This window comes from Perca fluviatilis, chromosome 15 (genome assembly GCF_010015445.1).
Source record: "Perca fluviatilis chromosome 15, GENO_Pfluv_1.0, whole genome shotgun sequence".
NCBI lineage: Eukaryota > Metazoa > Chordata > Actinopteri > Perciformes > Percidae > Perca > Perca fluviatilis.
Window position 1 is genome coordinate 33,628,917 of NC_053126.1, and position 14,071 is coordinate 33,642,987.

The 14,071-nt window shown below is 41.2% G+C and overlaps 1 long non-coding RNA gene and 1 other non-coding gene across 2 annotated transcripts; both read left to right on the forward strand.

Moving 5' to 3' along the window:
• Positions 1-5,148: 5,148 nt before the first annotated feature.
• On the forward strand, positions 5,149-5,222 carry trnap-agg. The gene has a single exon. It is a non-coding gene; the product is annotated as a tRNA-Pro (tRNA).
• A 4,490-nt stretch (positions 5,223-9,712) lies between these two features.
• On the forward strand, positions 9,713-10,198 carry LOC120574302. Its single transcript, XR_005641852.1, has 3 exons — positions 9,713-9,759; positions 9,851-9,938; positions 10,043-10,198. It is a non-coding gene; the product is annotated as an uncharacterized LOC120574302 (long non-coding RNA).
• Positions 10,199-14,071: the final 3,873 nt, after the last annotated feature.

A 14,071-nucleotide genomic window follows, 5' to 3' on the forward strand; every position in this document is an offset into this window, starting at 1 on the left:
TCACGCACAAAGTAGAGAATTGGTAATAGGCAATGAAGTTAGCGTTCACGCACGAAGTATCCCTCCTCGCTAAGCGCTTATATGAGTTTATTAAGTCACAGTTACACACTAAGCTTTTTCATTACGATTCTGCTGTCACTTTTGACTGAAATATTTGCGTTCGAAATTTGGTAAAACGTTGGCATCAAAATTAATCACAAAACTGAATCTGGCAGTGGAGCCATGGAGCCCTTACCAAACAAACTACTTGACTATTGCCTTTCAAGTCAGTGACAGATCGGACGCGCCTTTCCTGATTGAAAATTGCTAAAAGACTGTTTTACGTGGCTCGTTGGTCTAGGGGTATGATTCTCAACACATTCTAAATTTGAAGTTGGCACTAGTGTCAAGTCCACCCAGATGGTGGAAACCAGGCTATTTTGTTCACGCACAAAGTAGAGAATTGGTAATAGGCAATGAAGCCAATAAACTCTTTCTTATTTAATCCAGAAACTGAAGACTTTGTTCTCAGCAGTCGATTTGCATTTGAACCTATCTGGCCTTGGAAGGTCCTGGAATCCCCTCAGTGAGAGATCGGAGCTGCATTTCCTTGATTGAAAATTGCTAAAAGACTGTTTTACGTGGCTCGTTGGTTTAGGGGTATGATTCTCACCACATTCTAAATTTGAAGTTGGCACTAGTTTCTAGTCCACCCAGATGGTGGAAACCAGGCTTTTTGTTCACGCAGCGTAGAGAATTGGTAATAGGCAATGAAGTTACGCGTTCAATTTAAGTATCCCTCTCGCAGAAAGCTTATATGAGTTTATTAAGTCACAGTTACACACTAAGCTTTTTCATTACGATTCTGCTGTCACTTTTGACTGAAATATTCAAGTTCGAAATTTGGTAAAACGTTGGCATCAAAAGTAACCACAAAACTGAATCTGGCAGTGGAGCCATGGAGCCCTTACCAAACAAACTACTTGACTATTGCCTTTCAAGTCAGTGACAGATCGGAGCCGCATTTCCTTGATTGAAAATTGCTAAAAGACTGTTTTACGTGGCTCGTTGGTCTAGGGGTATGATTCTCAACACATTCTAAATTTGAAGTTGGCACTAGTGTCAAGTCCACCCAGATGGTGGAAACCAGGCTATTTTGTTCACGCACAAAGTAGAGAATTGGTAATAGGCAATGAAGCCAATAAACTCTTTCTTATTTAATCCAGAAACTGAAGACTTTGTTCTCAGCAGTCGATTTGCATTTGAACCTATCTGGCCTTGGAAGGTCCTGGAATCCCCTCAGTGAGAGATCGGAGCTGCATTTCCTTGATTGAAAATTGCTAAAAGACTGTTTTACGTGGCTCGTTGGTCTAGGGTTATGATTCTCTCCACATTCTAAATTTGAAGTTGGCACTAGTGTCATGTCCACCCAGATGGTGGAAACCAGGCTTTTTTGTTCACGCACAAAGTAGAGAATTGGTAATAGGCAATGAAGTTGGCGTTCACGCACGAAGTATCCCTCTCGCTAGAAAGCTTATATGAGTTTATTAAGTCACAGTTACACACTAAGCTTTTTCATTACGATTCTGCTGTCACTTTTGACTGAAATATTCAAGTTCGAAATTTGGTAAAACGTTGGCATCAAAATTAATCACAAAACTGAATCTGGCAGTGGAGCCATGGAGCCCTTACCAAACAAACTACTTGACTATTGCCTTTCAAGTCAGTGACAGATCGGAGCCGCATTTCCTTGATTGAAAATTGCTAAAAGACTGTTTTACGTGGCTCGTTGGTCTAGGGTTATGATTCTCAACACATTCTAAATTTGAAGTTGGCACTAGTGTCAAGTCCACCCAGATGGTGGAAACCAGGCTATTTTGTTCACGCACAAAGTAGAGAATTGGTAATAGGCAATGAAGCCAATAAACTTTTTCTTATTTAATCCAGAAACTGAAGACTTTGTTCTCAGCAGTCGATTTGCATTTGAACCTATCTGGCCTTGGAAGGTCCTGGAATCCCCTCAGTGAGAGATCGGAGCTGCATTTCCTTGATTGAAAATTGCTAAAAGACTGTTTTACGTGGCTCGTTGGTTTAGGGGTATGATTCTCACCACATTCTAAATTTGAAGTTGGCACTAGTGTCTAGTCCACCCAGATGGTGGAAACCAGGCTTTTTTGTTCACGCACAAAGTAGAGAATTGGTAATAGGCAATGAAGTTGGCGTTCACGCACGAAGTATCCCTCTCGCTAGAAAGCTTATATGAGTTTATTAAGTCACAGTTACACACTAAGCTTTTTCATTACGATTCTGCTGTCACTTTTGACTGAAATATTCAAGTTCGAAATTTGGTAAAACGTTGGCATCAAAATTAATCACAAAACTGAATCTGGCAGTGGAGCCATGGAGCCCTTACCAAACAAACTACTTGACTATTGCCTTTCAAGTCAGTGACAGATCGGAGCCGCATTTCCTTGATTGAAAATTGCTAAAAACTGTTTTATCGTGCTCGTTGGTCTAGGGGTATGATTCTCAACACATTCTAAATTTGAAGTTGGCACTAGTGTCAAGTCCACCCAGATGGTGGAAACCAGGCTATTTTGTTCACGCACAAAGTAGAGAATTGGTAATAGGCAATGAAGCCAATAAACTCTTTCTTATTTAATCCAGAAACTGAAGACTTTGTTCTCAGCAGTCGATTTGCATTTGAACCTATCTGGCCTTGGAAGGTCCTGGAATCCCCTCAGTGAGAGATCGGAGCTGCATTTCCTTGATTGAAAATTGCTAAAAGACTGTTTTACGTGGCTCGTTGGTCTAGGGTTATGATTCTCACCACATTCTAAATTTGAAGTTGGCACTAGTGTCATGTCCACCCAGATGGTGGAAACCAGGCTTTTTGTTCACGCACAAAGTAGAGAATTGGTAATAGGCAATGAAGCTTAGCGTTCACGCATCGGCATCCCTCGCTAGAAAGCTTATATGAGTTTATTAAGTCACAGTTACACACTAAGCTTTTTCATTACGATTCTGCTGTCACTTTTGACTGAAATATTCAAGTTCGTGAAATTTGGTAAAACGTGGGCATCAAAATTAATCACAAAACTGAATCTGGCAGTGGAGCGCTGGAGCCCTTACCAAACAAACTACTTGACTATTGCCTTTCAAGTCAGTGACAGATCGGAGCCGCATTTCCTTGATTGAAAATTGCTAAAAGACTGTTTTGGCGGCCTGCGTTCTAGGAGTTTATTCTCAACACATTCTAAATTTGAAGTTGGCACTAGTGTCAAGTCCACCCAGATGGTGGAAACCAGGCTATTTTGTTCACGCACAAAGTAGAGAATTGGTATAGGCAATGAAGCCAATAAAATCTTCTTATTTAATCCAGAAACTGAAGACTTTGTTCTCAGCAGTCGATTTGCATTTGAACCTATCTGGCCTTGGAAGGTCCTGAATCCCTCAGTGAAGATCGACGGCATTTCCTTGATTGAAAATTGCTAAAAGACTGTTTCGTGGCTCGTTGGTTTAGGTATATGATTCTCACCACATTCTAATTTGAAGTTGCACTAGTGTCTAGTCCACCCAGATGGTGGAACCAGGCTTTTTGTTCACGCAAAGTAGAGAATTGGTAATAGGCAATGAAGTTATGCTCACGCACGAGTATCCCTCTCGCAACTTATATGAGTTTATTGTCACAGTTACACACGTTTTTCATTACATTCTGCATTTTGATTCAGTATTGAAATTGAAGTTGGCAAAAAAAAAGAGGAGATGGAGCTTACAAAACTAACTATTCTTTCAATAGTGACAGATGGCCGCATTTCCTTGATTGAGTAACTGTTTTACTGGCTTGTTGGTCTAGTATGATTCTCCACACTCTAAATTGAGTTGGCACTGTGTCAAGTCCACCCAGATGGTGGAAACCAGGCTATTTTGTTCACGCACAAAGTAGAGAATTGGTAATAGGCAATGAAGCCAATAAACTCTTTCTAATTTAATCCAGAAACTGAAGACTTTGTTCTCAGCAGTCGATTTGCATTTGAACCTATCTGGCCTTTGAAGGTCCTGGAATCCCCTCAGTGAGAGATCGGAGCTGCATTTCCTTGATTGAAAATTTTGCAAAAGACTGTTTTACGTGCTCGTTGGTCTAGGGTTATGATTCTCACCACATTCTAAATTTGAAGTTGGCACTAGTCTAGTCCACCCAGATGGTGGAAACCAGGGTTTTTGTTCACGCACAAAGTAGAGAATTGGTAATAGGTAATGAAGTTCGCGTCACTTACCGAGTATCCCTCTCGCTAGAAAGCTTATATGAGTTTATTAAGTCACAGTTACACACTAAGCTTTTTCATTACGATTCTGCTGTCACTTTTGACTGAAATATTCAAGTTCGAAATTTGGTAAAACGTTGGCATCAAAATTAATCACAAAACTGAATCTGGCAGTGGAGCCATGGAGCCTTACCAAACAAACTACTTGACTATTGCCTTTCAAGTCAGTGACAGATCGGAGCCGCATTTCCTTGATTGAAAATTGCTAAAAGACTGTTTCTACTGTTCGTTGGGTCTAGGGTTATGATTCTCTCCACATTCTAAATTTGAAGTTGGCACTAGTGTCATGTCCACCCAGATGGTGGAAACCAGGCTTTTGTTCACGCACAAAGTAGAGAATTGGTAATAGGCAATGAAGTTACGCTCAATCGCTCCCTCTCTACTTGTTTGAATCACTGCTTTTCTTACGATTCGCTGTACTTTGACTTTGGCGTTTTTGTTCGTGGAGCCGCCTTACCAAACAAACTACTTGACTATTGCCTTCAAGTCAGTGACAGATCGGGCGCACTTTCCTTGATTGAAAATTGCTAAAAGACTGTTTTACGTGGCTCGTTGGTCTAGGGGTATGATTCTCAACACATTCTAAATTTGAAGTTGGCACTAGTGTCAAGTCCACCCAGATGGTGGAAACCAGGCTATTTTGTTCACGCACAAAGTAGAGAATTGGTAATAGGCAATGAAGCCAATAAACTCTTTCTAATTTAATCCAGAAACTGAAGACTTTGTTCTCAGCAGTCGATTTGCATTTGAACCTATCTGGCCTTGGAAGGTCCTGGAATCCCCTCAATGAGAGATCGGAGCTGCATTTCCTTGATTGAAAATTGCTAAAGGACTGTTTTCATGTGGCTCGTTGGTCTAGGGGTATGATTCTCGCTTAGGGTGCGAGAGGTCCGGGTTCAAATCCCGGACGAGGCCCCAAGGACAAAATCTGGTTGTCGCCACATTCTAAATTTGAAGTTGGCACTAGTGTCTAGTCCACCAGATGGTGGAAATCAGGCTTTTTTGTTCACGCACAAAGTAGAGAATTGGTAATAGGCAATGAAGTTGGCGTTCACGCACGAAGTATCCCTCTCGCTAGAAAGCTTATATGAGTTTATTAAGTCACAGTTACACACTAAGCTTTTTCATTACGATTCTGCTGTCACTTTTGACTGAAATATTCAAGTTCGAAAATTTGGTAAAACGTTGGCATCAAAATTAATCACAAAACTGAATCTGGCAGTGGAGCCATGGAGCCCTTACCAAACAAACTACTTGACTATTGCATTTCAAGTCAGTGACAGATCGGAGCCGCATTTCCTTGATTGAAAATTGCTAAAAGACTGTTTTACGTGGCTCGTTGGTCTAGGGTTATGATTCTCACCACATTCTAAATTTGAAGTTGGCACTAGTGTCAAGTCCACCCAGATGGTGGAAACCAGGCTTTTTGTTCAGGCAAAAAGTAGAGAATTGGTAATAGGCAATGAAGCCAATAAACTTTTCTAATTTAATCCAGAAACTGAAGACTTTGTTCTCAGCAGTCGATTTGCATTTGAACCTATCTGGCCTTGGAGGTCCACCGAGAATCCCGTCAGTAATAGATCGAGACCCCTTTTCCTTGATTGAAAATTGCTAAAAGACTGTTTTTACGCTCGTTGGTCTAGGGTTATGATTCTCAACACATTCTAAATTTGAAGTTGGCACTAGTGTCAAGTCCACCCAGATGGTGGAAACCAGGCTATTTTGTTCACGCACAAAGTAGAGAATTGGTAATAGGCAATGAAGCCAATAAACTCTTTCTAATTTAATTCAGAAACTGAAGACTTTGTTCTCAGCAGTCGATTTGCATTTGAACCTATCTGGCCTTGGAAGGTCCTGGAATCCCGTCAGTAACAGATCGGAGCCGCATTTCCTTGATTGAAAATTGCTAAAAGACTGTTTTACGTGGCTCGTTGGTCTAGGGGTATGATTCTCAACACATTCTAAATTTGAAGTTGGCACTAGTGTCAAGTCCACCCAGATGGTGGAAACCAGGCTATTTTGTTCGCACGCCCAAAGTAGAGAATTGGTAATAGGCAATGAAGCCAATAAACTCTTTCTAATTTAATCCAGAAACTGAAGACTTTGTTCTCAGCAGTCGATTTGCATTTGAACCTATCTGGCCTTGGAAGGTCCTGGAATCCCCTCAGTGAGAGATCGGAGCTGCATTTCCTTGATTGAAAATTGCTAAAAGACTGTTTTACGTGGCTCGTTGGTCTAGGGGTATGATTCTCGCTTAGGTGCGAGAGGTCCGGGTTCAAATCCCGGACGAGCCCCAAGGACAAAATCTGGTTGTCGCCACATTCTAAATTTGAAGTTGGCACTAGTGTCTAGTCCACCAGATGGTGGAAATCAGGCTTTTGTTCCGCACAAAGTAGAGAATTGGTAATAGGTAATGAAGTTGGCGTTCCGCATACGAAGTATCCCTCTCGCTAGAAAGCTTATATGAGTTTATTAAGTCACAGTTACACACTAAGCTTTTTCATTACGATTCTGCTGTCACTTTTGACTGAAATATTCAAGTTCGAAATTTGGTAAAACGTTGGCATCAAAATTAATCACAAAACTGAATCTGGCAGTGGAGCCATGGAATATTCAAGTCAGTGATTATTTTCGATGGCTCGTTGGTCTAGGGTTATGATTCTCTCCACATTCTAAATTTGAAATTGGCACTAGTGTCATGTCCACCCAGATGGTGGAAACCAGGCTTTTGTTCAGGCACAAAGTAGAGAATAAGTACTAGAGGCATTGAAGCCAATAAACTTTTTCTAATTTAATCCAGAAACTGAAGACTTTGTTCTCAGCAGTCGATTTGCATTTGAACCTATCTGGCCTTGGAAGGTCCTCGAATCCGTCAGTAACAGATCGGAGCCACTTTTCCTTGATTGAAAATTGCTAAAAGACTGTTTACGTGGCTCGTTGGTCTAGGGGTATGATTCTCAACACATTCTAAATTTGAAGTTGGCACTAGTGTCAAGTCCACCCAGATGGTGGAAACCAGGCTATTTTGTTCACGCACAAAGTAGAGAATTGGTAATAGGCAATGAAGCCAATAAACTCTTTCTAATTTAATCCAGAAACTGAAGACTTTGTTCTCAGCAGTCGATTTGCATTTGAACCTATCTGGCCTTGGAAGGTCCTCGAATCCCGTCAGTAACAGATCGGAGCCACTTTTCCTTGATTGAAAATTGCTAAAAGACTGTTTTACGTGGCTCGTTGGTCTAGGGGTATGATTCTCACCACATTCTAAATTTGAAGTTGGCACTAGTGTCAAGTCCACCCAGATGGTGGAAACCAGGCTATTTTGTTCACGCACAAAGTAGAGAATTGGTAATAGGCAATGAAGCCAATAAACTCTTTCTAATTTAATCCAGAAACTGAAGACTTTGTTCTCAGCAGTCGATTTGCATTTGAACCTATCTGGCCTTGGAAGGTCCTGGAATCCCCTCAGTGAGAGATCGGAGCTGCATTTCCTTGATTGAAAATTGCTAAAAGACCGTTTTACGTGGCTCGTTGGTCTAAGGGTATGATTCTCCCGGGGGGGGGGGGGGGGGGGGGGCAAAAAAAAGGGAGGGGCAAGAAATCTGGTTCTATCCACATTCTAAATTTGAAGTTGGCACTAGTGTATAGTCCACCAGATGGTGGAAATCAGGCTTTTTTGTTCACGCACAAAGTAGAGAATTGGTAATAGGCAATGAAGTTGGCGTTCACGCACGAAGTATCCCTCTCGCTGAAAGCTTATATGAGTTTATTAAGTCACAGTTACACACTAAGCTTTTTCATTACGATTCTGCTGTCACTTTTGACTGAAATATTCAATTCCGAAATTTGGTAAAACGTTGGCATCAAAATTAATCACAAAAACTGAATCTGGCAGTGGAGCCATGGAGCGCCTTACCAAACAAACTACTTGACTATTGCCTTTCAAGTCAGTGACAGATCGAGCCGCATTTCCTTGATTGAAAATTGCTAAAAGACTGTTTTCACTGGCTCGTTGGTCTAGGGTTATGATTCTCTCCACATTCTAAATTTGAAATTGGCACTAGTGTCATGTCCACCCAGATGGTGGAAACCAGGCTTTTGTTCAGGCACAAAGTAGAGAATAAGTAATAGGCATTGAAGCCAATAAACTTTTCTAATTTAATCCAGAAACTGAAGACTTTGTTCTCAGCAGTCGATTTGCATTTGAACCTATCTGGCAGTAGTATAAAGATGGCGGTTTTGCGCGTGCATGTGTGACGTCATCTCACCCGCGCACCAAACACCTGCCATGCCAACTGATGATATGGCGTGCGTGATGGCGCGCGGCCGCACGTTGTTACTCGCGATCGCCATCTAGTGGCTGAATATGTTAGTGCATCTAATCGTCGAGCTGCGCACGCATCTAGCGGATGTGATGACGTCGGTCGAACGTCGGCACCCGAAGGGCCATCTAGTGGCCGAATATGGTAGTGCATCTAGCGGATGTGATGACCCGGTGTCGCGTCGATGCGCTCCCCTACGCGAGGGTCTTGTGGCCTTGAGCTGAGGCGGCCTCTCACCAGCGTGAAGGGTCACTCTGTCGTTACTACCTGGGGGGTCTGCACACTTTTTAGCTTTTCTGCTAGCTAGCTAGCTTACTACCACGTTTTTCCACAATCAATACCGGTGAGTTTTTTTTGTGAGAAAAAAAAAAAGAGGATCCTTTTTTCAGCAGTGCACTGTTTAAAACCCCTTGTTTCATGCTAGCTGTCTCTTTTTTAGATGCTTTTTTCTAGCTAGTCTGGTAGCTAGCTAGATAGCTACCACGTTTTTCCTCATCAAAAAAAAAAACCCTCTGGAGTTTCACTTTTTAATTCTTCTTGGTGAAAGCAACGCAGGTGTTTCGTTTTTTCAGCAATACCTACTAGTGGTAAGTAAATTTAAAAGCACCTCTTGTGTTTAAGGATGTTCAAAGATATTTAATTCATTCAGTCATTCATGAATTAGCTAAAACTTTTGACCGTGTGTTCGTAATGCGGGCGTGGTTGTACCATATGACGATAGTAAAAAACACGTGTTAGCCCAGTGGTTAGCTTGTAAATGTGAGGTCTATTGTTGGGGGTGTTAAATCGTCATAAAGGGGGTGGTTTGTGGTGTTTAAAACCCCTTGTTTTCAAGGCTGACTGCTCACTTTTTACCTGCAGTTTTTAGCTAAGGTGCTAGCTAAAAATTTTCCCTCGTTTTCTCAGGCTTCCTCAACAAATACCTCTGAAGAAAAGAGGATTCGTTTCTACAGAAATGGCTGCGTTTGGTGAGTAAATTTAAAAAAAAGCTTATTGTAAGGGTGTTTAATTCATTCAGTCATTTGTGACTTAAAAGTTTTTTTTGTTTATAATGCAGTTTGCGTCATTAGGTGATTTTACAAAGAGCTGGGACAATGTGGCTGTGTTAGTTGATGAAACACTTATACCACAAGGTAAAAACCTATAAATATATTATACACTACAGCATTAATTGATTTAGTACTGTGTTTTCATTAATTTTTTGTTTTTTGTTTTTTTAAAAAGAGCTGTGTAGCCCGATCCTACAGACCCCAACACACCAGAACATAAAACAAAAGGTCCTTCTAATAAGGAATAAGAACGTTGGAAACAGGTATTTATGGGGCTATTTATCTCTTTCAGGCTGTAATATTTATTACTATTTAATTTATCACCGTGTTTCTAGTCCTCTAATATATATATATATTCTGTGTCTAGACAATCCGTTCCTGAACAAAGGATCCGTAAGGGTGATGGCTACTCGATAGCACATAGGGCTGAAATCAACCATGATAAAAGGCCGTGTGCTTCTCTAAACCTCTCTGTGAAAGCTGCTACCCCTAAAAACGTTCACCATCGTAAGCATAAGAAGCAATTTATAGAGGTGAGTTGAAAGAAAAACGGTAAAATGCTGTGTTGTATAAAAAAAATAATCTAATGCATCTAATCTAATGCTTATTACAGCCTGAGCCATACCAGAAAGGCTTCCCGCCCAAAAGACGCAACCATTCCTTTGTTCCGGTTTCATCTTACCCGGCCACTGTATCTTATGATCCTAACACAGTTGCAGAGGTGAGAAACCCTTTTGTATCTAGCAGAATATATTTACATGTGTTATAAAAGCTTTTTAAATAAAATGTATATGTTGTTAAAAAAGCCCTTTCCTTTGTTTTAGCAACTAAAGGCTACGGAAGACTTAGTTTCATTGTATTTGACGCCTGAGGACGATTTCACACAGCCACCCCCATGGAGCAGAAACGGATGTCTACACAAGCCTAAGAAGGGATCTAAGAAGAGATCTATTGAGGTGAATTGAAAAGAAAAACATGAAAATAGAGTGTTGTATTTAAAAAAAGAAAAAAAAAATTTCTAATCTAATGCTTATTACAGCCTGAGCCATACCAGAAAGGCTTCCCGCCCAAAGACGCAACCATTCCTTTGTTCCGGTCTCATCTTACCCGGCCACTGTATCTTATGATCCTAACACAGTTGCAGAGGTGAGAAACCCTTTTGTATCTAGCAGAATATATTTACATAGTGTTATAAAAGCTTTTTAAATAAAATGTATATATTGTTAAAAAGGCATTTCTTTTGTTTTAGCAAGTAACGACGACCGAAGACTTAGAGTCCTTGCATTTGTTGTCGTCTAAGTGTGATTTCACACATAGTACACCAAAGCCCTGCCACCCCACGAGTGACTCCATTGAGAGGGGACAAAGGACACCCTTTACAAAAGACATCTGATGAGGTGTGTGGGTGTGTGTCTGTGTTGTGTGTGCGTGTGTGTTGTGTGAGAGATATAGGGAGGAGGTTTCTGTCACCTTGGAATGTGGGATTTTGATGGATGACCTTGACCTGGGGGTCAAGAGGTCACAACCTATCAGAAAGTGATTGATGCCTTCCAGGTGTGTGTGACTGGACTGTTCTGGAAGCTTCTAGAAGGAAGGCGTGTCCCGGAAATGGCGTGTGTTAAGTGATGCAATGAGGGCGTCACAGGAAGTAGAAAAAATGTTTCATTTAAATGATCCAATAGCGTTAAGATGAAATATCCGGATGTGTTTGAAATGAGTCAGTGAGAGAAGAGGGTTGTAGCGTTAAATTTTGAGCATAAAAGGGTTTTCTTCCCCGCGTTTGAAACAGAGAAAGATAGGTTTTTCATTCTACACACAGCATGAATGTAAGTTTGAGTAACACTGATGCGTTTGAAATGAGCCAATGACCAAGAATTAAATCAAGTATCTTTACACTCTTTGGAGCAGAGAGCAGAACGTGTGTAAGGGCAGGGTTGTAAAATAGGAATGTGTAAGGCTCCTCTTACAACAGGCCAAGTAAGTGGCTGAGCCCCCCAAAAAGTTTGCACATCCGCACTAATGTTCGTCCCTAAATAGGCAATAAAGTGTTTACCACATGTTTGGAAGAAGCATGTGCTTCATTCAGCCTACTCTCCCACTCGGCTTTGCATACAGACCGTCACTTCATTCAGAGGAGTCAAAATGATTCAGTCACAGTACTTTTCAGGTGAGTTCTATATTATCATTATGGATTAATTAATTATTAATGCCAAGTGTGTTGAAATATTCCGGGTCAACCATTATGACTGTTCTTCCTAACAGAAATCAATGACGAGGACTTTAGAGATATCGTAATCACAGATGTCGATTTTGGTAGGTTATTTATACCATTTAATGCTTTATGTATCAAGGTAATAAATAACTGATCCTATGTTGTCTTTTCTCTCCCCAAAGGCGTGATAGATGACAGAGGCGTTGCATATAACAATCAAAATCCAGCAGTCTTTACAGGGGTTATTGAAATTGAGGAGGTAATGTCTGAAGAAAGACCACGGGCCAACGGGCAGCCAATTGTGCTGCGAGACGTCCCCACCGTCACGATTGAAACAGAATTTAGGCAGCCGGTACAGCATATGCAGTCAAGAGATGAAAACGCTGGGCACCCCTCGGCTACCCTACAAATGACTGCCGGTAAGGCCTTTCATATTATTTATATTATACCTGCAACTGGGTAGATGTGAGATAGAGGGAGACAAATATTATTTATATTATACCTGTAAATGGGTGGATGGGAGATGGGGAACACATGGTGTGTGTGGTGTGTGTGCGTGTGTGTGTGTGTGTGTGTGTGTGTGTGTGTGTGTGTGTGTGTGTGTGTGTGTGTGTGTGTGTGGGGTGCAGGTGGTGTGGGAGGGTTGGGTGGGTGGTGGTGGGTAAGAGGGCATTGTGGGAGATAGTCATTTGATTGGAGAAGAGAGAGAGAGAGAGAGAGAGAGAGAGAGATAGTTATTAACACTTAAAAGTAAATACATTGAATTGAAGCAAGTTATATATTATTTTCAAAATGAACAGAGATTGAGCCTGCAGCATCCACAGAAAACGGTCAGGAGCCTATCCAGGCCCTCGCTGATTCAGAAGAAGAAGCAGAAGGAGAGGAAGAAGCAGCAGAAGAAGCAGAAGTAGATGGTGTAGTGGTTCTGAAAGCAGTTGAAGATGGCAATGAAGTGGAACTTAATCTTTCTGAAATCCTTGCCCGCTCGAAAGAGCATCTGAGCAGCAGCGGGAAATAGTTGAACAGAACATTACAGAGACCATCTCTCTGCAAACTCAAACTCAGGACGCGGGGTAAGTGCTTTTAAGTTATACCTGTTACTGCAGATGCATGGTTTTGTTCATTTTTAAAACATTACAATGTAAGATGGGAAAGAGCAGGGGTGTGAGAGATTGACCATCTGGTTGGGTGATGGTTGGGTAACCAAATGGTGTGTGTGTGTGTGTGTGTGTGTGTGTGTGTGTGTGTGTGTGTGTGTGTGTGTGTGTGTGTGTGTGTGGGGAGCAAGTCAGGTAGGGGAGAGAGAGAGAGAGAGAGAGAGAGTTATTAGCACTTTCACTCATTATCTCATTATTTTCCAAATTAACAGAGATTGAACCTGAACCTGTCGCTGAGCCCGTGCATCCCACAGTAGCATTCAGAGGTAATTATTATTTATATATGTATATATTATTGTCTTGATAATTAAAATATATAATTAAAGATGTATATTCTCTGATTTATGAAAGGACGGAGGGGTATTCATCGAGTGAGAGTATGTCAGGGAGAGGCCCTGAACCCGTCAGAGGTAATTATTATTTACATATCTTAGTATTATTGTATCGATAATTAAATATATTTAAAAGGTATTTTCTCTGTTTTTATGACAGATGCTGTACTGAGGGGCAATCGCCGAGCCCAGAGAGTGAGAGATCCGGAAAGCAAGCTGGAGATCCTCAAAAGCTGCTGACAATTGTGCAGACAATTCTTCAAATGTAAAAGTTGTAAGGTGTTAGCTGTGACATTTTGTTTTGTTTTATTTTATTTTATTTTTAATCACATGCAAAATGGAGCCTGACCAGTCTTGTATAATTCCCATACAATTAGTTATTGCTGTAGACGATGTAAACGGGGATCCACTGCGTTTTGTAACACCAGCGCTTGCTGAAGCCATCCAAGAGTTAAATCATAATAATCCCCACCCAGACAATCGTCCTGATCAACCTCATTTAAATAACGGCAGCACAGAGACAGCACAACCAGAGCCTGCAGTGATTACTTTCAGCCGTTAGAAAGGGCCTTACAAGAGCTTGATAATCATAACCATAATGACATTCAACCGGTAGAAAATACCTTAGTACAAGAGATTGAGAACCATGACATTCCCCAGTTAGAAACCCCTTACCGTAATAGACCCCCATGACA